General features: G+C 44.9%; 1 long non-coding RNA gene across 1 annotated transcript; it reads right to left on the reverse strand.

Moving 5' to 3' along the window:
- Positions 1-288: 288 nt before the first annotated feature.
- LOC142450738 (uncharacterized) lies at positions 289-1,720 on the reverse strand. Its single transcript, XR_012784956.1, has 3 exons — positions 1,458-1,720; positions 988-1,073; positions 289-574 (listed from the first exon to the last, which is right to left on the reverse strand). It is a non-coding gene; the product is annotated as an uncharacterized LOC142450738 (long non-coding RNA).
- Between the last annotated feature and the right edge of the window lie 23,008 nt (positions 1,721-24,728).

Raw genomic sequence — 24,728 nt, forward strand, 5'->3', positions numbered from 1 at the left:
AGGTTATCAGTGCCCTCTGACTTGCTATATTCTATGGTTTTTTTTTTCTCAGTCTTCATTCCAACCCATCCAATACATTGCCATTAAGTCAATTTTGACTCAGATGAATCCTAAAGTACAGTAAAGAACCGCCCTTCTAAGTGACCATAATGTTTCCCAGAAGCAGACTGCCATATCTTTTCCCTGTGGAGTGGCTGGTGCATTTGAACTGCTGACCTTCTGCTTAGCAAGTGTGTTATCCCAGGTAGATGAGAAAAACAAATCTAGGGAGACTCATATTTGTGTAAGAGAGAACTTTATATCAAAGAGCAATTGTAAATTAAGAAAACATCCCAGCCCTGTCCAGATCAAGTCCATAAGTACAATATTACCCCATATGTTTGATACCAGTCCATAAATTCCTCTTTAGACTCAGGCAGCCATGCAATGATGCTGAATACAGGAAGATAACAGGCCAGTGGGTGAAAAGTCTTATGGATCCAGTCGTTGGTAGAAGCATCTCAGCACTGGGGTGGGTCTCCATGTGGCTCCTCCAGCTCCAGCGCTCTGGCTCCATAAGCATAGCTCCATGTGGCTTGTCATCAGGAACACAAAGCAGAGAGAGTGTGTTTGGCTTCCCATGGGGAAGACAGGAGTTCCCAGAATCCTTAGGAAAAGGCCATGCCCACACAGACGCCTCATTGGTTATGACCCGATAGACAGGTTAGACTCCACCCTTTCGCAAGTTGACAGGACATGATGCAATGGCCACACCAAGGGAGTGCTTAGCCACTGAGTCCCCAGGGCTCCTTGATCTTCACTGAACTCTTTGCTGATTCAAAGTGTCATCTAAGAACTCACATTAAGAACATCAACTGGAAATGTGTTATAAATGCAGAATCTTAGACACCACCCAAGACTTACTGAATCAAAATCTGCATTTTACCAAGATTCCCAAGTGCTACATTGGACTATTGATGTTTGTACTCTGAAGCATTTCATACAGACCTGGGAACACCTTTGTCCTCCTCCTTTTTCCTCCCATTCCTTGGCCAAGGCTTTCTCGTTGCCTTTCTCCTCTTCTTCTAGCCGCCCTGTAAAGACAAACCTGTCCTCAATACCAACTCCCATTTACACAAGTTGCTCTCCTAGCAATTTCTGTATTCTCTGGGAAGTCTTTTCTCCTAGAACTTCAACAACCAGTAAATACCGATGACTTACACATTTCTATCTCTCTGTTCAGAGATTCAGACTTCTACTTTTCTACTGCTTTCCAATTTGTGTCTGTTCTGCAATGTCTCAAGTTGAACGCATTTCAAACAGAGCCTATTCATGTTCCCCTCCCCACCCTCATTTCTCCTGGGTTTCCTCGCTTGATCATGACGTTATTATCCATCCACCTCGCTCACAAAAGCTAGAGTCTGTCGGGTTTTCAATGATGCTGCTTTGCTCTCTTATCTCCCAGTCCAATTACTTACCAAATGTGGCCTATTCATCCCCGGACATATCCATCTATGACCATCCCTCTTCCTCCTTCCCTCTCCATTGCCAGGATTTAGTCCCTTGTCATCAATTCACAGTACTATAAAGCAGCCTCCTAAATACCCTTCTACGCTCATCAATTTTCTACCTTCCAGTCCAGCCTCCACCCCGAAAACCGTACAAACTGCCAAAAATATGCTCCCAAATGGTTACTCTCACTACTTTCAGAACTCTCCAGTGGTTCTTCCTAACCCACAAGATCAAGTCCAATCTCATTATCAAGGTCCCCCATAATCTGGGTCCTGCCTCTTTTCCTGGCAAAGTCTCTGTTTGCATTCTACATTCCAGAAATACTCAGTTTCTCACAGGTCTCCAGACTCACAGATTCCATAATACACGAGGCCTTCAAAACATTCCATGGAAAAAGGGAATAAAAAGATAATAGAATTTTCCCATGAACTTTTTGGGGCATGTTGCACTTATTTTAAAAACTTGTGTCTACACTTTTGATTTTAAAAATATTCCCCTCTCCAGGATGTCTTCTCCTGTAGTTCTGCCTCTTCTTATCCTTCAAGACTAAATCCTGATCTCACTGCCTCTGTGAGGCATTCTCTGAGTTCTGAATGCAGGAAATAGGTGGGGCTTTTGTGTGCCAATCGACACTCTGTGCATATTGCGTACATCACATTTGGACATGGTGTTTCAGCTCGTTGTAAAGGTCACGGTTGACTTGTGCTGCCACAGAAGATATATTTAAGCAGATGTGAATGTCACCTTGCTTGGGAATTGGTTCTTTGGAGATGTTATTAGTTCCCATGAGGTCTTGCTGAAGTAGACGAGACCACGCTGGTTGCTAGGAAGTTGACATGGACTCATGTTGGCCTCAATTGTGTCAGAGTACAACTTTGCTCCATGGCTGTGAGTTAGTCTGAGGAGACCAGAGAAACAAGTTCATTGGCACTCATATATAGGTAAGAAAGAACTTTATATCAAAGAGCAATAATATATTAAAAAACACCCCACCCCAGGCCAGATAAAGCCCATAAGTCTAATAGTACCCTATATGTCCGATAGTAGTCCATAGATTCCTCTTTAGACTCACATAGTCATGCAATGATGCTGAATGCAGGAAGATCACAGGCTAGTGGGTGGAAAGTCTTGTAGATTCAGTGACAGTAGAAGCATCTCAGCACTGCCATGGGTCTCCATGTGGTTCCTCCAGCTCCAGGGCTCTGGCTGCCATCAGCATCGCTCCATGTGGCTGGTGAAGCAGAGAGTGTGTGTTCCGCCTCCAGGGAGGAAGAAAGGAATTCCCAGAATCTTCAGGAGAAGGCCATGCCCACACAGAGGCCTCATTGGCTATGACCTGATTGACAAGCTAGATTCTAACCCTTCGCTCAAGTTGACAGGAGATTATGTAACTGCCACAACTTGGCTTCCAATAACTGATTTTTCAGAAGGAGATACATTTTTCTTTGAGGAAATCTTCCAATCTTTTGGTTACCAGCCAAACATGCTGTATGTCAGCTAGACACTGCTGGCTAGGGGTGGAGTTGAACCTGCCAATCAACTGGTAACTTGATGACACCTCCTTGGGGGTGTGGTCTTTTGTACAAGATCCAACAGATGTCACTTCTCCTTCCTCCTTGCCAAGAGCAGCCCCATGTGGGAGCCGTCCCCCGAGAGTTGTCAGCACCCTGTCAGGCTTCTAGCGACCTTAGATCCACGTGGCTCCACACACCAGCCTGGGAACTCTCTGCTTCCGCTTCACTTTTCTGCCACATCAGCTACGTGGGTTTAGAGGGCCTGGCTAGCATTGGAGCTGTGGAGTCAAGTTGGATTTGGGCTGAGGCACCTCATGATGTGAAGTTGCTTCTTGATAGGAAGTTCTTTCTTGTTCATAGTTGAGTGTCACTGGTTTGTTTCTCTAGACCACCGGGCCTCACACAACTGCGTGTGTGACCAAATGAAGACTGTGATATGGAACTTAAAGTTTGGGGTCAAGAAGACTTGGGTTCACATGACTGGTTTGCTAATTTCTAACTGTTTTTCCTTGATCAAATTATTTGGGTGCTCTGCATCTCACTTTCTTCATTTTGCAAAATGGAAATTCATAGCAGTATTGGCACCTGAGGCTTGTTATGTGTGATGTTTACATAATCTGGGATCAAATTGAGAGGATGATGCATGAAGGGGTGGAGTCAATCAAGATATAACCAATGAGGCCTCTGTGTGGGCATGGCTTTCTCCTGAGAACTGCTGTTTTTCCTCCTTGGAGGTGGAAGGCACTTCTCTCTTTTGCTTTACTCCCTTAGAGACTATACTGATAAGACTGACTCCCTTTGAGACATCCCTGAGGAGAAGCCACATGGACCCATCCTGATGCAGCCCTGGTGCTGGAGAAGCCACATGGAGACCCCAGTCAGTGATGAGAAAATGACAACGCCACTGGATCTATAGGACTTCCCACCTAATGGCCTGTGATCTTCCTGCATTCGGTGTCACTGCATGTGTTTCGTGAGTCAGAAGAGGACTTTACAGATTGGTATCGGGCATATGGACTAATATCGGACCTATAGACTTTATCTGGACTGGGCTGGGACATTTCCTCAATATTCAATTGCTCTTATATATAAACCTCTTTCTTAGACACATATGTGTGTTTATGAATTTGTTTCTCTAGTCTACCCAGGCTAATTTTTGAGGTGACGGGTTGAGACCGGCCACTTCCAGGGGCTGGTGAATTCAGAGTGTCAGTAAATGATGACATGGATAGTCATAGTTGATGTGACTTTGGGCTGTTAGCTTCCACTGCATTGGCTCACAACTCACGGTGATCCAAATATCTTGCACCAATCCCATGATGCATTGCCGATTGGACTATGGTGATCCCTAGGCTTTCCGTGGATAGCAGAGGACTTTGCTATTGAAATTGTGTGCTTGAGTTGGATTTTGGACTTAGTGGTTCCACGGGTCCTAGTGAATTCTGGCTGGCAGGCTGAGCCCCCATTTACTGGTGGGACTTAATTGCTGAGGCCAAAGAACCCCTACCTCCCACTGTCGCTGCCTGACTTTTCAAGAACGAGGAATCAAAACAGAGATGAACCAACCCACTCTCTTAAGTATAGTTCTCCTTTAACAACAAACACAAACAAGAAGAAGCCCTTCTATTTCTCAGCATGTGTCACGAAGAGCTCTCACAGTCAAAAACATCAGGAATGTTGTTTTCTCAGACACCTTTCCTGTAGGAGGAAAACTCCCACCCAGAGTGTTAGCCGTCGTGGGGGTCTTGTGCAGGGCTATTCCGTTAGTAGAATCTCCTTTCCTTGCTTGAGTCACTTACGTGAATCTCTTTAGGGTTCATGGGATCTCTAGTGGGGCAGATGGTGAAGCTGCTCTACAGCTAACTGAAAGCTTGGAGGTTAGCTTTCATCCAGAGGGGACTTGGATCCACTCCAAAGGGAGCCATTGGAAACCCCATGGGATTCAGTTCTGCTGTGACACACATAGGGTCGCCATGAGTTGGGGTCAACTCATTGACAACGGCTTTTTCTGAAATGCTCTTGTGGTAGAATCCAGACTTCCTCCCTGTGCATTAAGGCCCTTTGTGAGTTGGCTCCCTTGTGTGCCTCTCCTGTCCTGCTGCTCTCCATTGCTCCCTTGCCTTCCAGCCCGTTGGAACTGTCTCCAGGCCTTCAAACCTGATGATGGGGAGGCTACGGAGAGGAGAGGTCAGCTGGGAAGTGTAGTTCTAAGCTTGGCACTTCCATGCTCACTGTAGAAGTGAACTTCAAAAACTTTATGGAAAAATGGAATGAAAAAAGAATGGAATTTTTCCATGATGTATTTGAAGCACCCTTGTGTACAAACATGGATCTAACTTAGCTTCTTGTCTGGGAAATCATGCAGGTGTCTTTGCTATCTTAGTGATTTGATTAAGAGTTGGTATGGTATGGTGTAAGCTATAAAAATAATAGTAATTTATAATTTATCAAAGGTTACTGAAGGTGGGAGGGTGCTGGGAGGGAGGGAAAAAAATGAGGCGCTGATACCAAGGGTTCAAGCAGAAAGAAAATGTTTTGGAAAAGATGACAGCAACATATGTACAAATTTGCTTGACACAATGGATGTTTGGGTTGTTATAAGAGCTGTGAGAGCCCCCAATAAAATGATTTAAATAATAATAATAATACAAATATAATAAAATACATAAAAAATAAAGAGTTGGTATGGAAATGAAATGTCTACCTCAACAATGTAGTCTACCAATAAATTCATGGATACACCCATTTTCTGAAACTTATACTCATTAAGGACCTCGTTCGTATCTTGCAAATGGCCCTACCCTAGCTTTCCTATTCCTACACTTACGTAGACTCACCTGAAGCCTAACTTTTCTCAGTCCATGGCAGTCCAGTGAAACCCGTGGTGTCTCCCTGTCCTTACCATTTTGATTTGTCTGTCCATTCACAGTTACCAGTCATGGCGCTTAGGGCTGGTCTTTCAGCTTGGCGTACAAACCTAGTACCACTCAAACTGATCCTTTCCTGACCAGCTTGAGGACTTCGGACAATCCATGAACTTCAGCAAATGGATCAATCAGCACTGTTTCAGGAGGGATTAATCAGATCAGATTGTCAGTTAAAAAGTTCTGCTGATAGTTCTTTGGAAACTCCTTGGGTTAGTCCAGGGTTGACTAGAGAAACAAATTCATAGACACTCATGTGTGTAAGAGAGAACTTTATATCAAGGAGTAATTGCATATTAAGAAAACATCACAGCCCAGTCCAGATCAAATCCATAAGTCTGGCCCATTGGGCTGATGCCAGTTTGTTAATTTCTCTTCAGACTCACGCAACACATGCAATGACACTGATGCAGGAAGATCACAGGCCAGTGGGTGGAAAGTCTTGTAGATCCAGTGACGGTGTAAGCATCCCAGGACTGGCATGGGTCTACACATGGCTCCTCCAGCTCCAGAGATCTAGCGTAGCTCCATGTGTCTTGTCATCAGGAAGATGAAACAGAGTGTGTGTCCGCCTCCAGTGAGCTACTTATCTCTGTGGTGCCTCTAAATGAGGTCATCGTGCTGCGACCTGATTGACAGGCTACACTCCACCCCTTCCCTCTTAATAGTCTTCAGGTGGCACCAGATTATGTAGCTCCCACACGCCTGGAAGCGGATATAGCTAGAGATGTTGGCCAGTCTGCATTAGGAGGGTCAGATGGTGGACGGTTAAGTTGCAGGCTCTTGAGGTAGATTCCCTTTGCTACGAGCCCAGCCCCACCATTCCTGGATGTGTGATCTTGGGTGACACCATTATTTGCCCTGTGCCTTGTTTTCCTTTTCTGTAAAATGTACAAAGGACTGCTCACCTGCTAAGGTTCCTGCTTGAAGTGAAGCACTCAGAGCCGTGCCTGGAAAGAAGTAGAAACAACCCAAGTACCGACCAGTGGAGGGACGGATAAATACACTTAGGTGCATGCATCCGATGGGTGCTGCATGTCACTGGAGAACAATGATGCTGTCCAATGCACCCCCATGCGATGGACGCCTTTGCAAGACATTATGCTGCGTGCAAACAGACAAAGATTGTATGAGACCACTGTTATCAGAGATAAAAAGATTCAAGGTTTTCATACCCAAAGAAACAAACAGACTCTGATGGTTGAGGGGCAGGGGAAGAAAGGGGAAGTAATAAAAATTAAATAAAATAAGAATAAGATATGACTAGTATGTGGGAGGGAAGGTGGCTTCCCCTACCCCCGCCCCTTAGGAAGTATTTACAAGTTTATTTCTCTCCCACCTCCACCTCCCTTCTTAATTCTTTATCATCAACTGGGTGAAGATTTACAGATCAAATCAGGTCTTTTTATGCAATTCTTAAAAAACCATAGTGCTCGGGACACAATAAGCCCTCACAACATGTTAGTATTCATTTAAGCACATACAAGAGTCTTGCTATTGTTCCCAGATGCTCCTGAACGAATTTGACTGTTGGAAAACCCATGTGTTACAGAGTAGAACCTCCCTAGAGGTTCCCTAGGTTATACTTTCAGTTTTCAGGTCTTTCTCCTATGGAGCAGCCCGGTGGGTTTGAACTTCCAGCCTTTAGGTTAGCAGCCAAGTGCTTACTCATGGTGCCACAGGGCTGCTTGTAGGCAAGGATAACCAAAAATAAGAGATAACATCAACCCTTCTTCAACTGTAATGTCCATATGGTTTCTTGATTTTGTTTTCTGGGGTTAGGTATAAATTTACCTTCCTTAAGATATTGCAAATAATAATAGTTTCAATAATTGCAAATGATAATTATCACTATTGAAATAGTAATAATAATTACAATCAACATAAACTGAATTTATCTCCTGCAGTAAGTAACTCACAGGAGTTTATAATTTAATATAGAAGAACCCTCTAGCTGTTATAAATGATATAATAAAATATTATTATTAAATAATTTAATACTATTATTAAAATACACACTATTGTTTTTAGTTCCGTGTAACCTGCATTAGGTTATATTAGTCTTAAATGGCAGAGTTGGGGCATAAGCTCAGGTCTGTTTGATGCTGAAACTTGGGCTTTTACTGCACTTTAGTGGTTTGTATCCTCAAGGCCCTCACTGCCTCGTGGAGAACACAGGTGCCCCAGGTACAAAGTAGGTGTTCAGAAGAAGTTCAACATGTAGCAAAGGGGCACACAGGAATGAAAGAACCAGCTCAATTTCAGTGTGCTCAGACTTGGCACCCCTGAAGTCGAACTCATGACAACTGGCTTCACTCAAGTTTACAATTCACACCAGGGTCTAGTGCTTGGAAGTCTCCTTTAAGACCGGCTCTGAAACTTGTACCGCATTACCCAACATTCCTTCCACCATGGCCTGAAGGTTTGCCTTTTCCTTTTCCTTGAAGTGACCTGGACACATTCTGTAGATTCTCTGGGATATTATCAACGTTGTTTTTCAGCTTCAGATTGCTATTTCACTGACAAACCTTCTAATTCTCACGTAGCGGCATCATCTACCTGCAGGGAAAGCGAGTCTCTTCACCTCTCTGGTCCTCTCTGGCTTCATCTGTAAGGCGCTGTAGTTGGGAGAAATCAGTGGGCTCACTCCATGTTTGGAGAGGCCCTGGAGGTTTTACTAAGGTGCCTCAGTAATTCTTACAGGGGATAGGCAAAGAGGAGGCTGAGCTGGTCAACTCCATGCCCACAGCCCTCCTCTTTTATCTGATGTAAATATTGAGCTATGTATGTTAAATATAAAATATCTTATAATAAATAATAAGTCATATAACAAAACAATGTTCTTGTGAATTGCCATCCAGTCAATTCTGAATCATGGCGACCACATGTGTTACAGAGTACATAGGGTTTTCTTGGCTGTAAATGTAACAGAAGCAAAGCAGTTCTCCAGGACTTTCTACCATGGTACATCTGAGCGGGCTTGCACCACTAACATTGCAATGCTCACTCTCAGTCTTGGGGAGCCTTCATCTCAGGACTCTGAGAAGGGGTGATTCTTGGCTCAGAAAGTGCTGCCATTGGTTGCAGAGTTAACAGCCGACCGTTCCTCAAGTAATTAGGCCACGAGCCTTGCTTCCTGCTTCCTCCTGCCCACAGTCAGCCCGTGAGCAGACCTGAATGTGCCTCTTGTGAGGCAATCTGGGAGCCAGAGCCCAGGTTTGAGGCAGAGTTAAAACTGCCTATGACCAGTGTTCATTAATCACATATACATCCATCCAACAAACATTGAGTTCCAGCACCTTAATGGATGCCCAGAGTGTATCCGAGTGAATAAGACAAGACCCTTCCTCTCAAGCAGCCTGCTCTCTACTGGGAGAGACCTACAATGAATGAATGAGTTTATTGCACGTGCTATGAGGGGGGGGGGGGGCTCTAGGTATTTGGAGGCACACACAAAAAAACATGACCCACACATGTTGAGGGCTTAGATTCTGGTGTCAGACTGTCTTCATTCAGGCTGAAACTTTGAGCAAGCAGTAAACTAAGTCGTTAATGATCTGCTTTCCTCATTTATCACACGGTGCTAATATTGGTATCTATAACTTGTGCGTAAGCTTCATCTTACATGCCTTGCACATGCGATCAGGAGAGACCAGTCTCTGGAGAAGGACATCGTGTTTGGTAAAGTAGAGGTCAGTGAAGGCAAGGAAGGTCTTCAAGGAGATGGACTGACACGGGGTCAGCAACAATGGGCTCAAGTCCAGGAACAGTTGTGAGGATGGTGCAGGGCCAGGCAGGGCTTTATTCATTTGTGCATATGGGTCAGAACCACCTAGATGGCACCTAACAACAACAACAACAGCAACATAGCTCATGATAGTGATGGAAGGTCATCAGGTGCCATTGAGTTGATTCCTACTCATGCTGACCCATGGGTGTCAGAGGAGAGCTGTGCTCCACAGGGCTTTCCAGGGCTGAAGTTTCAGAAGTAGACCTTATGAGAAGCTTTCGGGTAGATTTGAACCTGCGACCTTTCTTTTAGCAATCTAGTGCACAGTGGATGCTAGTTGTTGCCCTTATTATTCCTACTTAGTGGTGGAAGCTGGGGAACAGTTCTGAGAAGAAGTCATGCCTGAGCAGTCACCAAGGATGACCAGAGGTTGGTTTGCAGATAAGGGAGGCAAAGCAGGGTTGTCACATTGCACAACCACAAAGGCACTGCTTACAGTATTGACTGTGCATGGCACCCCCTGGAATTGTACAATGCATAGACCAGGTGGCCTCCTTGGAGTACAGATGTTCCATCAGCAAGTAGGAGATGCTTGGCCCCAGTTGGACTTGTCTTCTCAGGGTTGACTCCTAGTGCTCCATGTGCTCAAGTGTGAGTATGGAGAGCAAGATGCTTCGGCTACTAGAGAGAAGGGGCCGCAGAAGGCATAGCAAACAGATAGAGAATGCCTTTCAGTAATGCAATTGGATACTGCAACGAACTGTGAAAATGGAGAGTAACTATCTTGTCTTCATGAGTCAGCTTCGTCTTAAGTGTCCCGCACCAAACGAAACTCACTGCCACTGCGTCAGTTCTGACTCATAGCCACCCTATAAAGCAGAGTAGAACTTATCCTGTAGGTTTTTGAGACGGTAACTCTAGGAGTAGAAAGCCCCATCCTTTTCCTGCAGCGTGGCTGGTGGTTTACAACTGCAGCCCAACATGTAACCATTGCACCACCAGGGTTTCACTACCATATATTTATGCTACTTGTATGAAGCTTAATTTAAGACAAGTGCATGTGGAATTCCATTCAAGAATTTTACTTCCAGAATATCCAAGAGGCCTTCCAGGTCACATATGAGAATATTGGTCTCTGTCTCATCAGAGGTGGCTTCAGATTCAGAACTCTGCCATCCCTCTGGCAATAGAGTTGCTGTGATCAGTAAGGTACCTCTACTCTACACATCAGATTGCCTAAATGCATCTTTGCAGTATTGGATGCAAATTGGAGAACAATGCAATTTGTAGCCCACATGTCTACCTGTCTTGGCTCTCTCTGATGCCTTTCAGAAGGTGCCTCCGAGTGGACTTGAACTGCCAGACTCTCAGTGAGTAGCTGATCACTTACTCATTTGCACTACCCATAAATTCTATAATGAACATGCATTAAAAAAATTCTTGGCACAAGTGAAAAATGGTCCTATAAGTAGGTGGTAAGCTGCTTCCACCTGCCCCATTCTGCTGAGATGCACATATGGCGGGTTCTAAAGACCTTTGGAACAAGTCTTCTTCTGCTTTCATTAATTTCCTTTAGAACTTGCTTTCTCTTAAAGTTCTTGGGGAATTCAGGAACAAAGAAATTGGTCCTAGTGGTTGAAATCATTTGCCTTTGCTCTTGCCTTCTACTCTAGATCTAGGTGTAGACTCCGAAGATATGGACTCCAGCCTCTGCTATTCCCTGTATCCTCTTTGAAGGGTTGCTTATATTCACGCCAGGTTCTTGCTCTTTAGAACATTAGCCACTCATTCTTCCTGGTTCCTGTTGGTGCTTCCACGGGGGAGATGATGAGTTAGGTTGCTAGGAAATCTATCTCTGAGGCAGATAGAAAATCATGCAGGAGACCTTCAGACAGAGCATCCCTTATCCTGACAACCATAATCACTCCTGGGGCCCCTTCCAGTCTTCAGAGAGAGGGCTAATATGCCTGGAAGAAGGCCCTGCCTACTCTTTTTGGTTAAAGTTTAGAAGTTTCATTTTCTTTAATAACATTTTCTCTGTAGAATGATAAGTAATCATGATGAAAAGAAGTTACACAAAACATAAAAAGGCAAACAAGAAAACTAAAACGAAAGGCATTCTCCAATCTCACTGGGTCAAAATAACCGCCTTTGAGATTTATGATTATATCACATCCTTGCTTATTTGTATTGAAAAGAGTATCTAGAAAATTTGGAATATTCCATGTATGTCTTTAAAATAAGCAAAATACTATAAAATCTCATAGAAGCAAGGGAAGATGAAGGTATTGCTAAAACCTCAAATAAATATTTATTTCCCCTAAAGAGAAGTTCCTGAATGATTCTACTAGAGATAAACTTAAAAGAGTATTAAAAATTCACAGGTTGAAGTCATTGTGCATTTTCAAAATGTGTTTTAAATGACTATAGACATATCTATAAACTTCCTAATATGTCATGATTGATCATTTTTACTATATTGTCATTTTACATAGTATTTTGAAATTGATATTTTCTAGTTAAATAGTTTTTGTTTTATATTGTGATATATTAATATCCACCAAATATTCTTCTCTTTTATTTTAACCATGGTTTCTCATTGGCTATGTTCTTTATTTAGATTAAGTTTTAGTTGGCTGAATTTATATGCAAGGATACATGTATAAATTATGTATTCATATACATATATAATATGATATTTAGCATTACATATAAATATTAATGTATTTATATTTATATAGTAGAAATATATGCACTAATGAATACTTATATGCTCTGATCTTCAAATTTTTGAATATTTTGGGTTGGTTGTCTTTGTATTTGAAGAGCAGCTTCCTTGCACATGGGACACCATCTCTTTCCTCAAGATTTATGATCCCAGATCTGAGGTTATTGAGAGCTTGGTTTGATGTTAACCCATGCTTTACTTTTGTAGGTAGCTTTTTTTTCCTCAGGTGTCCATGGGATGGAGTGGTAGTGGAAGCATGTATGGGGTGAGAGGGAGAGAGCCATGGTAGGAGTGGATGTGGTAAATAGGGGTGAGATGATAGAGGTAGGGTAGTGCGGTAGAGATAGGGTGGCGGTGTGGTCAAGGTAGGGTAGTGCGGCAGAGATAGGGTGGTGGTGGTGATTGGCATTAGGGGTTGAGTTCTGAGGAAAGGTTTCACTTGTAAAAAAGATATAGAACCAAAGAAAAAAATTCAAGCCTTGAGCTGAATTCTTGGAGGATTTGATCTCCAAATGATTAAGCTATGTGGGAAGTATAAAAAAATGGAAGCAGTGAATTTTGAACGTGTCTATCTCCAACATCTCAATGCATGAGCTGCCCTGTTCAGGAGAGAGCTGTGAGCTGATCGCAGAGAGTAAGTGAATCATGGGGGCCTGCATGAGCTTCTCACTGAGGATGAGGCATGACCTGCTGAGTGGAGAGGACACTGGGTAATTAGCAAGGTTGTCCAAGTACTCCAGCACCTTCTGGAGGTGGCAAAAAAAGCTGGGACTTTTGGATCCCTGTTATAGGTTGGACCTTGGCCAAGCCCCCAGATTCTGAGAGTCTTCTGGTTTCACTTCGATGGAGCTTCCCAACAGTCTTGTTCATGCCCATGGAAATGGGTGGACATTGAGCCTAGTGACATACTGATCCCCGTGCTCTCTCCTGTCCTGTTTATATCACAGTCCCACTTCCTAAGTCTGTGCAGATTCATTTATGGAGGAAGTAGGCCCATGAATGCTGTAATAAATGTTCTTTTGACCTCAAAAAGTAAACAAAAGAAAACGGAAGGAATACACAGAATCAATGTACCAAAAGGAATTGGTTGACATTTAATCATTTCAAGAGGTAGCGTATGATCCATTGCTCATGGTATTGAAGGAAGAAGTCCCCCGCACTGAGGACACTGGTGACAGTGAGGATCAGGGGACTGACCAGACACTAACGGACATGTGTCAGCCAACTGATGCAGCACTGAAAGCGCTCCCTCGTGTATGCCAAGACAGCTCTAACACAGCTATCACACTGGAAGACACTTATGTCCATTCCAAAGACAGTGACCCGACAGAATGCAGACATTATCAAACAATATCATTAGTATCACATGCAAGTAAGATTTTGCTGGAGATAATTTGAAAATGACTCCGTTGGTCTGTTAACAGGGTACTTGCCAGCTATTTCAGCCAGATTTAGAAGAGGAGGCAGAATGAGGAATAGTATCGCTGACATCACATGGGTCTTAATGAAAGTAGCGAACACCAGAACGATTTTCATTGGTGTCTGATTGACTACACAAAAGTATTGGACTGTGTGGATTGTAACAAACTATTGATACCATTGTGAGAAAAAGGAATTCCAGAGCACTTAATAGTGGTCTTGCAGAACCTGGACACGAACCAAGGGGTAGTCCGTCGTTCAAGCAGAACAAAGAAATAGCGAGTGGTAGAAAATCAGGAAACATGTAGGGCAGAGTTGTATCCTTTCGCCATACTTATTCAATCTGTATGTTGAGCAAGTACCCTGAGAAGTTGAACTATTTGAAGAAGAACACAGTAGTAGGATTGGAAGAAAGCACATTAACAGCCGATAATATGTAGGTGACACTATCTTGCTTGCCGAAAACAAGGATAACTTACAGCACTTGGTGAAGATCAAGGACTACAGTCTTTAGTATGTATTGCAATTTAATGTGAAGAAAACAACAATCCTCACGGATGGACTGTGTTAGTCCAGGTAGACTAAGAAACAAATCCAGGGAGACATGTATGTATAAAAGAAAGAGTTTTGTATACAAGAGCCATTGAATAGTTTTTAATCATTTTATTGGGGGCTCGTACAGTTCTTATCACTATCCATCCATCCATCCATTGTGTCAAGTGCCTATGTACATTTGTTGCCATCATCGTTCTCAAAACATTTGCCTTCCACTTGAGCCCTTAATATCAGCTGCTCATTTTCCCCCTCCGTCCCCACTCCCCCTACCTCATGAACCCTTCATCATTCATAAATTGTTATTATTTTGTCATATGCTACACTGTCTGATGTCTCCCCTTACCCTCTTCTCTGCTGTCCACCCCCCAGGGAGGAGGCTATACGTAGATTCTTGTAATCAGTTCCCCCTTTCTATCTCACGTTCCCTCCACCCTCTAGGGATCGCCACTCTCACCACTGGTCCTGGAGGAGTCATCTGTCCTGGATTCCCTGTGTTTCCAATTCCTATCTGTACCAGTGTACATCCTCTGGTCTAACCAGATTTGCAAGGTAGAATTGGGATCATGATAGTGGGGGGGAGGGAAGCATTTAGGAATTAGAGGAAAGTTTTATGTTTCATCGTTGCTACCCTGCACCCTGACTGGCTCATCTCCTCCCCACAACCCTTCAGTAAGGGGTGTCCGGTTGGCTGCCAATGGGCTTTGAGTTTCCAATCTGCACGCACACATTTACAATGATATTGCATCTTGAGAAAACATCCCAACCTAGTCTATAAGTCCAATACCAATCCATAAAGTCCTCTTCAGACTCATGAAACACATGCAATGATGTTAAATGCAGCAAGATCATAGGACAGTGGGTGGGAAATCTTATGGGTCCAATGACAGTGTGTGGCACACTGCTGGCAGGGGTCTCCATGTGGCTCCTTCAGCTCCTGGGCTCTAGTGTAGCTCCATGTGTCTTCTCAGCTGGGATATCTCCCAGGGAGTGAGCATGTGTCTGCCTCCAATGAGCTATTTATCTCCTTAGGCCCCTCAAATGAGGTCATCAAGCTGCGACCTGATTGACAGGCTAAAACTCCATTCCTTCGCTCTTAAGTCTTAAATTGACAACAGGTTATATAACTACCACATGGACCCATAAACATCATTATAAACATAGAAAAGATAGAAAATTATCCAGGATTTCATTTTACTTGTGTCTACAACCAATGTTCATAGAAGTAGCATTTAAAGAGTCAAGGGGCATATTGCATTTGGCATGCCTGCAGCACAAGACCTCTTTAAAGTGTTAAAGAACAGGGAGGTCACTTTGAGGACTAAGGTGTGCCTGACTCAAGCCATGGTATTCTCAATTGCCTCATATGCATATAAAAACTTACCAAAGAATATGTAAGACCACAGAAGAATTGATGCCTTTGATCTATGGTGTTGGCCAAGAACCTTGAAGTCCCCTTGGACTGTCTGAAGAAGCAACCAATCTGTCGTGGGTGAAGTTCAGCCAGCACACCCTTTAGAAGGGAGACTAGTGAGACTTCAGCTCATGTACGTTAGACACATTGTCAGGAGGGCTCCACTCCGGTCAAAGGACATCATGTGTGGCAAAATTAAGTATGAGCGAAAAAGAGATGGGTCGACAGAGTGGCTACAACGAACTCACGCACAACAATGACTGGGAGGGCCCAGGACCAGGGCGGGGATTGGCTCTGTGGTACAGGGTGGCTGAGTTGGAATCTCCTCCACGGCACCTAACAACAAGCAGGAGAGAATGATGCAACACTTTCTCTATAATGGCTCAGTTCCAATGGGAAGAAATCGAGCCATTTTCTGAAGAATCCATTCCACGGGGGATGAGAATTTTCATGAAAAGTAAGAATATTGTGGCTTTGTTTTTTTAACTAGGAAAAGAAGGCTTTCCTTCCAAGTACATTTTTTTGTGTGCAAGAAAATCTGAGGAGAAAGGAAACATTTCTACCAGTGTTTTCACTTAGGGGAAACGCTGCAATGCATGAATGGTCACCCCACCGCCTGTCTGTTTAGAGAGTAAAGTTTCACTGTCCTTGTTAGTAGAGCCAGTTCAGATACCTCCCAATTTACTTCTGTTTGGTTTTGCAGGCCATTAAGCAATGGATCTGGCCACAGGCTTCTTCCTAATGATGTTTTTCTTGGGTTGATATGAAAAACCAGTTGGCAGTTCCTGAGTAACCACAGGATGACAGCTTCAAGCAAGGACACAGAGGGTCCAGGTGCATGACAAATGACAGAAAGAAAAGTCAACATAATTTAGGCAGCACTAAACTCACCAAGTGGACAAAGGAAGCCTGAAGAGATATCTGTAAATGACTTTGTTTTAGGGTTGGAGCCGCCGTGGCTCTGGAAGACAAATGGAAAACGTGAGCCTTACAGTTGAAGGTTCTACACTGCATGAGTGCCTAATTGGTTGTCCTGGCACGGAGGACGTTTATGATGTCATTGAGCCAAATTTTTTGGTGGTGGAACAGTGAAAAAGAAAACATTGTCCGCCTCTGTGCCCCCAAAGTCACCCTGCAAAATGGGGGTGCGGGTGGCATGTGAAATCGTGTTCTCATTTTTCCATCTTGAAAAGAGGACCTTCTGAAGGAATTTCCAATCTACATGGACCAACGAAGAAGCTCTTGAGATCTGATAATATTAACAACAACAATAAACCCTCAAAACTCACCGCCATGAAGTCCATTGTGATTCAGAGACATCCCCACCCCAATAGGACAGAATCGAACTGCCCCTGTGGGTTTCTGAGACTGTAGCTCTTTGGGGAGTAGAAAGTCTCATTTTTGGGTTGTTTTACATATACACGTCTTTTACACACACAATCTTACTAGGCGTTAACAACTGTAAGAGAGGAGTGCTATCAAGATCTTTGTACCCTGGACATAGGTCCCTGGGTAGTGCAAATGGTTAATGTGCCTGGGTGTCAACTGAAAGGTTGGAAGTTCAAGTCCACCCTCAGACACCGCAGAAACGCCTAGTGATCTGCTTCTGAAAGATCAGTCATTGAAAACCTGAGCGGCACAGTTCTACTCTGACAGTCATTGAATCTCCATGAGTCAATGATCCAGTGCCCTGAGCACCAGTCACCTTATCTCTGACCCGCAGAAGTATTTCTACCTGTAAGACGGAAGACCACCAAGGAAATGGGTCTCAACAGGTGTCCGTTATATGGGGCTTCCCCTCCCTGCCCCCACGCTGTCCCAGGTACTTGCTCATGGTTGGAAAGCTGGTGGTCTAGTCTTCTGCTGTTTCCAAGGGCAACCACACACCCTGAATCTAATTCGGCTCATCCTTTTCCTCTGATAGCCAATGAAGTCATAGGAGAATTGATGGGAATTCACACGTGTCATCTGTAAACCACCACTCAAGTCTCTGAACTATCTCCATCCTCGCCCACGTGCAAATATCCCTTATGATACGGCTCTTCCTTTGGCGGACAGTTCCCGATCGATTCCTGTATCAACACTCCCTTAGCAACTTGTGACTTTGAAAATGCCTGGCCTTTGAGTGAGGCACAGATTCTTGTCTGCCTGTTCCCATGACCGCATAGGGGTCCTGATGGTGAGCCCCATCTTGCCTTGGGAGGCAGCACACTCCATTTGCCCTTTCTGGCTCCGCTGCTGGCCTACGATGGCAGTGGGGGTAAAGCACAGTCCTGCACACTCGCACGTAACAGGTGAGGACTCAGAGGCTTAGAGAGCTTCACAAACCTGCCCAGTTGGGCACTTACAAAGTGGCAGCCAGGGGAACTTGATCTCAGAGCTGCAAGATGGCAAACCCAAGCTCTTCACCACCGTGGCAGACAGATATGGGAGCAGATCTAAGAAGCTGTGAGTGTTGCCAGTAGTCATTCCCTTCAGGTCTGCCCAAGCTCAAGTGCCAGCACAGACAAGCCCAGGCTTCTGTGCTCTCCCTCTTACGCCTTCTGCCAGACCAGACGCAGGTCCGAGTTCTCCAGGCCTGGCCCAGCCTGCAGCCTTCCCTGTGCAGAGTCCCTATTTGTTTAATCCCTTGAAATACTCTCCTCTCTGTCCCTCCTCCCCATCAGCATTATCTCTTTGGGAGGCAGAGCTCCCTTTGAAGTCAACCAGGAGATTTTTGGGGGTGGGGTGAGGGAGGGGTGGGGGGAGTCTGGAGAGGAAGGCTGAGAGAAAAGGATGAGGAAGGGGCCTGGTGTCCTTCATTCTTCCCTTTTAACTCTGACGGCTGATCAAAGCTCCGGCTGGACAGCACTATTAAAAAAATCTGGTTGTAAAGACAGGGCGAGTGTCAGTTCCTAGGATGGTATGAAATGTTTGGAACGGGATAAGAAATCAATTCATCAAGGGGATTAAGAAAAAAAATGAGTGAAACACAGAGAAGGAGGGAGTGGTGTTTGTGGGAAAAAAAAAAAAGCCCTACCAATCCCCCAGTTTCCAAGGAGCTCTTTGATAATGCAGTGACTGGAGGCCATACACATTGGCCACATTATTTATCACTGGAGCATGAACGTCCCAACCACATCCAAGGGCTTTCGCTGGGCTTCTTAAATCATCCAGGACCAAAATGAAATGCAAATAGCCCAGGGAGAACTGGGAACAAAGGCAAGGCGTCCCTGGCCCCCAGCCGCAGCCTTCTGCTTTGGAGACAGCCCCAGGGTCCCAGTAGGGACTTTCTCCTTTACTCCCCCTGCCCTGCCTCTTGTGGTGCTTCGGCCAGGCTGACTTCCTTGATCTCTGGATCAGGGTTCTGTGACATTTTTCTTTTTTCCTTCTTGAAAGTCATTGAGCCTGCTCACAAGGAGGGGTGGAGGCCACTGGTATGTAATGTACTCAGAGAGTAGAAGGTTTCTGGGTTTTTGTTTTGCTTTGTGTTCCTGGGCTTTGAATTGATTCATTGAGGTCCAGCCCTCTGTGAGAATATATACATTTGCACCCCAGACACACTGTGTCAGAACCCACATTTTAGCAAGAATCCTGATTCTTGCAAGATTCTGATGTGGTATGTCTGGGTGGAAATGCAAATTCTCAGCAGGTGGCCGAGCCAGAATAAGCCAATGTGAAACCCATCCCCCCATACACCAGCCATCCCACCATTACCGCCCATACATATCATTTCTTATCCCCTTCCCTGTAACTGCAAGAACAGCAGTTTGAAACCACTAGGTTCCCCACAGAAAAAAGATGAGGCTTTCTATTCCCCCAAATAGTTCCAGTCTCAAAAGCCCCCAGGGGCAGTTCTACCCTGTCCCGTGGGGTCGCTACAGGCTTGCGCTGCCTGGCATCGACTCACTGGCAGTGCGTTTGGTTTTGAGTCTGTATGTGTAGACATAACAAAGGCAGGATGGCTTTGGTACCATTTTAGTTGGGAGTGAATTGAATGCAGAGAGGGAAGAATGTTGGTTGTAGATTTAAGATCTATTTTCTCTCTCACTAAGCGCCCTGTGATTCTGAGTGACTAATGTCACCTCTCTGGTTGTCTGTTTCGTCCTGTGGAAACTGAGGGATGGAATCGCTGCTCTGGATTGTCACCCACCACCCTCCCCATTCCCCTACAGCAGATGCCCCACGTTTCCCAGCTGTGTGGTCTGCGTGAGAATGACAGGCTCCCTAGCACCAGACTCCAAGGATGAACTCCGGTCCAATAAGCATGTTGCATTCTCCATTACCATCGCGTCAGGTTCAGAAAGGTCAGTCTAACCTTCAGGTAAAGCTTGATCCTGCGTTCACAATTTGAGGTAAGGCCTTGGTTTTCTTCTCCCCATTTCTTAAAGTTTATTAGCCCATTTTTTCCAGTGTTGCCCACCATTCTCAGTCCATCTCTTCCCTCCCGGTGTCAAGAAGACAGACAACAGTTTTTGGAACTCTGCGATTCCTTATCATGCCTAGAAGAAATAGAATTGGGGGCCCCAGCATTTACTTGAAGGCTAGATATTCCATGAGGAGCTCTGGTGGTGTGGTGGTTACATGCTGGGCTGTGATCCCCAAGGTCAACAGATCAAAACCACCAGCCACTCCCATGGAGAAAGACAGGGTTTTCTACTCCCATAAACATGTACAGTCTTGGAAACCCACAGGAGCAGTTCCATAAGGACCCGTCCTACGAGACCCCTAGGAATTGGCATCAACTCGATGGCAGTGAGTTTGGGTTTTTTAAACATTCAGTTACATGAGCTCCGACCTTTCTTTATTGTTGGAATTCTGTTTCTTAGACGATAATAATAGAGCAGCCTGATGGGAACAGACTTTTAGGCCATTGGGTTTTCTTCCAGAGAAAATAAGTAAGTAAAACCAGGCTCCTAGGTCATTGTAAGAACAGTGGTTCTCGAATCCAACTGTTGAACAACTTTGCACCTTTAAGGTGAGTTAAATCTCGAACCCAAAGGTGAATAAGACCTTGGCCTTCATACCTCAATGAAGGCCTTTGAGGGGCTTTATCTCCCCAGCTGGATACAAGACCTTGATTGTTCATTTGGGGAAGGGGGTTGCATTTCACAATCTCATGAGCATGCCAGGTACTTAGCTTACTATAAGACTCTTCAAAGGGTAAGTATATTCATATGCATTACCAGGGCGCACCCTTGTATTAAAGGAACTAATCCTTACCGTGCAACTAAATACTAATCAGAAAGATAACTGATCCAAAGGAACCCATGCAAGTCTCCTGATTCAGGCTTGAGGCTTGGTTGGCTCCTGGAAAGCTGATCAGCACGTTAATGCTCACGGGGCCTGCTGCTTTGCAAATCAGATGGAGTCTCCCTTCCCTGACCTCCCTGATATACTGGGAAAAAGCACATTGGCCAACTCCATCTGACTGGGCAATGGGAGTTGGTGAGGCTTTTAAATCCATTTTCTCTTTTGGGACTGAAGTTTAGATTGTGGTGAATGATCAGCAACCCGTGACATCAGAGATATTTGTTGCCCCACAGAGTCGGGGTTGTTAATTCCATCCACTATTAGGAGTGCTGACGAAAGTGCTTGGCTGCTAACCAGAAGATGGGCAGTTTGAACCCACCAGCTGCTCCTTCAGAGAAAGATGAGGCAGACTGCTTTCTGTGAAGACTGACAGTCTTGGAAATGCTATGGGTACCTGTGGGTTGGAATGACTGGACAGTCTTGAGTATTATGTGGCAGAGTTCCCAGCACTCTCTGTCCCAACCCTGGTCTTCTCCCAAAGACAGGCATTTCTGATCAGTTCAACACTGCTTTGCTTAACCCAGATGTAGCCCCAGTATCTGCTTAGAAGAATCGCTCACTCCTGCTTTCTGTCACTTAGAATTCGGTTGGTTGCAAGTGATAGAGAAATCCAACTCCTCTTGGTTCAGGCAGAAAAGAAGCTTCTATGGCTTCTGGACCAGAATAATTCAGAGAACTGGCTGCAGGCACGGCAGGAATCCGGGCTCAAATGATACCAGTCAGAACGCATCTTCTATGTCTTTGTTAAAAACAAGCAAGCAAGCACAGAACAAACATTGCCACAGAGTGACTTCCGAGTCATTGCGACCCTCCAGGGCAGGGTAGAAGGCCCCCCGAGGGGTCTCCAATGCGGCAATCTTCACAGAGGCAGACTGCCACATCTTTCTCTGGCAGAGCCATTGGGGGATTCAAAGGCCTGACCTTCTGATGATAGCCAAGCACTTTCATCCCTGTGCCACCAGCCGCCTTTCTTCTCTCCCTAATTCTGTGTGACTTTCCTTCCCAGCCACCTGCTTTCCCTCGTGGATGCAAGGAGCTGCTAATGAGGGGCCGCTAATTGCTCTGCCCCTTCAGAGGAGCTGAAGGCCGGGGTCTCTGAGACCCCCGAGGCCAGCCTCAGAAGTTGCTTCTTACTAGCCCCAAGAGGTCCTATTTGAACCGTGTGCCTAAGCAATTCATGTGCAGTACCTATGTTCACCTGGGGAGACTAGAAAAACAAATTCACAGACACTCATATGTATATAAGAAAGAGCTTTATATACAAGAGCAGGCGAATATTGAGAAAACATCCCAGTCTAGTCTAGATCAAGTCCATAAGTCCAATATTAGCCCACATGTCCAATACCAATTTATAAATTCCTCTTCAGACTCACTAAACACATACAATGATGTTGAATGGAGGAAGATCACAGGCCAGTGGGTGGGAAGTCTTGTGGATCCAGTGGCATTGTAAGCACCTCAGCACTGGGGTGGGTCTCCATGTGACTCCTCCAGCTGTGTCTTCTCTGGCTTCAGAGGTTTCGCTCCATCAGCCTCTCTCCATGTATCTTCTCCACATGGATGTCTCCCGGGGAGTGAGCATGCATCCTGCCTCCAGTGAGCTATTTATCTCCTTAGTGCCTCCAAATGAGGCCATCAAGGTACTACCTGATTGACAGGCTAGACTCCATCCCTTCGCTTCAAATCCTCAAATTGACACCAGATTATGTAACTCCCATAGTGCCCTATGTTTGTCTCTAACCCAATCACCAAGAGGAGGGACATGTTGATTTAGCCGATTAGGAATACCTACTTAGGTTTTCCTTCCCTGGAGACTGGAGGGGTAGACTTGACGGAGGTAGCAGTTCCAGGAAACACAGGGGCTGAAAGAGGGTGTGAAGTGGTTCCCCCCCGAAACAAAATTATAGCACATTTGTCGCCAGTAGGGGGAAGGGACGTCAGACAAGAAAGGTAACAGATCTTCTTGTGAATAATTAATTGTAGGTGACAAACAATAGGAGTATTTCAGCTGATCTGATCTTAGGCACTACATATTTTCTTTAAAACATCTTTTTCTTTCTAGGTAAAATTCATACATCATACAATTCACTCATTTACAGTGTCCAGGTCAAGAGTTTCTAGAATATTCTCATAGTATGAAAGCATCAACACAACCAGTTCCATAACCTTATCTTTGAGGTAGTTGGTTTATTGTGCCAACCTGGCCAATAAACACACATAGGGTTAATTGAAGGGCAGAGAGATAAATGGCTCAGTGAGCCTTGCCTTTCTAGCTCTCGGGTCTATTGCTTGGTGATGGTCGGACCAGGGTACAGCTACCTTAGTCAGTTCCCTGATTCAGCTGGCAAAACTCACTTCCTGTAAGACATCCCCAAGGAAAAGCTGCATGGACCTACTCTGATGCAGCCCTGGGTGCTGGAGCAGCCGTGTAGAGACCCTTGCCAGTGCTGAGATGCTTACACATTCACTTATTCGGCATTCCTCCTGCAGTCAGTGTCATTGCGTGTGTTATGAGATGGAGGAGGACTTTGTGGATTGGTGTTGGACAAATGGGTTAATGGATTAATGTTGGACTTGTGGGCTTGGGCAGCACAGGGTTGGGATGTTTTCTTGATGTGCACTTAAGCTTTATATAAAACTCTCTCTTATACATGAGTTTCTGTGGATTTGTTTCTCCAAAATACCCAGACTAACACAATCTTTTTCTGTTGCCTTTTAGTAATCAGCCCCCTCATTTACTCCCTGTTCCCCATCTCCCCAGCCCTGGTGTTGAGTGCCTTTGAGTCAATTCCACCTCATGGTGAGTCTGTATGACTGAAACCAGCAGTCTCATGAGTTTCCTGGGTTGAAATCTTCATGGGAACATATTGCCAGGTCCTTCCTCCTGTAGAGATGGTGGATGGATTTGAACTGCTCACCTTTAGGTTAGCAGGTGATTGAAAACAACTTGTATCACATGGTCTCCTGTGCTTATCCATAGGGGTGGGCATATGACCTAGGCTTGACCAAATAAACTTTATCTCCCCCTGTCCCAGGAATCAGGAGCTCTGGAGATGCAAAGATCTGCAGTCCAACCAGCTCCTCAATGGGAGAAAGAGAGGGCAGCCTATTTCTATGAAGATTATAGCCATGAACGCTCTATGGCCCGGTCCTACCCTGTTCTATAGAGTCACAATGAGTCAGGATTGACTTGACAGTGGGGCAGTTAGTTTGGAGTCATAGGGATTAACTCAGGGATGAGTTGGTTACACAGTGGAGGTGACCAAAGGCCTCCCCAGGGCATCTACTCCAGAGTTATTGAGTTAAAAAATCTCTTCTTCTCGCCTCTTTCTGCTATGTAGTGGTATAACTTTGAAGCCAACAGTCCTGGCTGTCACCGCCCCATTTTGCCATTACCAGAGAGGAGCCTGTCTGGGAATGAAGCTGGTACAAAGATGAGTAGCACAGGGGCAGGGGAGAGGGAGTTTCTGGAATCTCACTCTACCTGGTATCTTTCGGTTCTATGACTTACCTGAACACACCTAATGTTCTAACACACCGAAGACCTTCTAGTGCAGTGGTTCTCAAACTTAGGTCGCCTGAATCGTAACAGTAGCAAAGTGACAGTGATGAAGTAGCAACAAAAATAATTTTATGGTTGGGGGTGGGGTTTGTCACCACCACA

The sequence above is a fragment of the Tenrec ecaudatus genome, chromosome 6 (genome assembly GCF_050624435.1).
Source record: "Tenrec ecaudatus isolate mTenEca1 chromosome 6, mTenEca1.hap1, whole genome shotgun sequence".
NCBI lineage: Eukaryota > Metazoa > Chordata > Mammalia > Afrosoricida > Tenrecidae > Tenrec > Tenrec ecaudatus.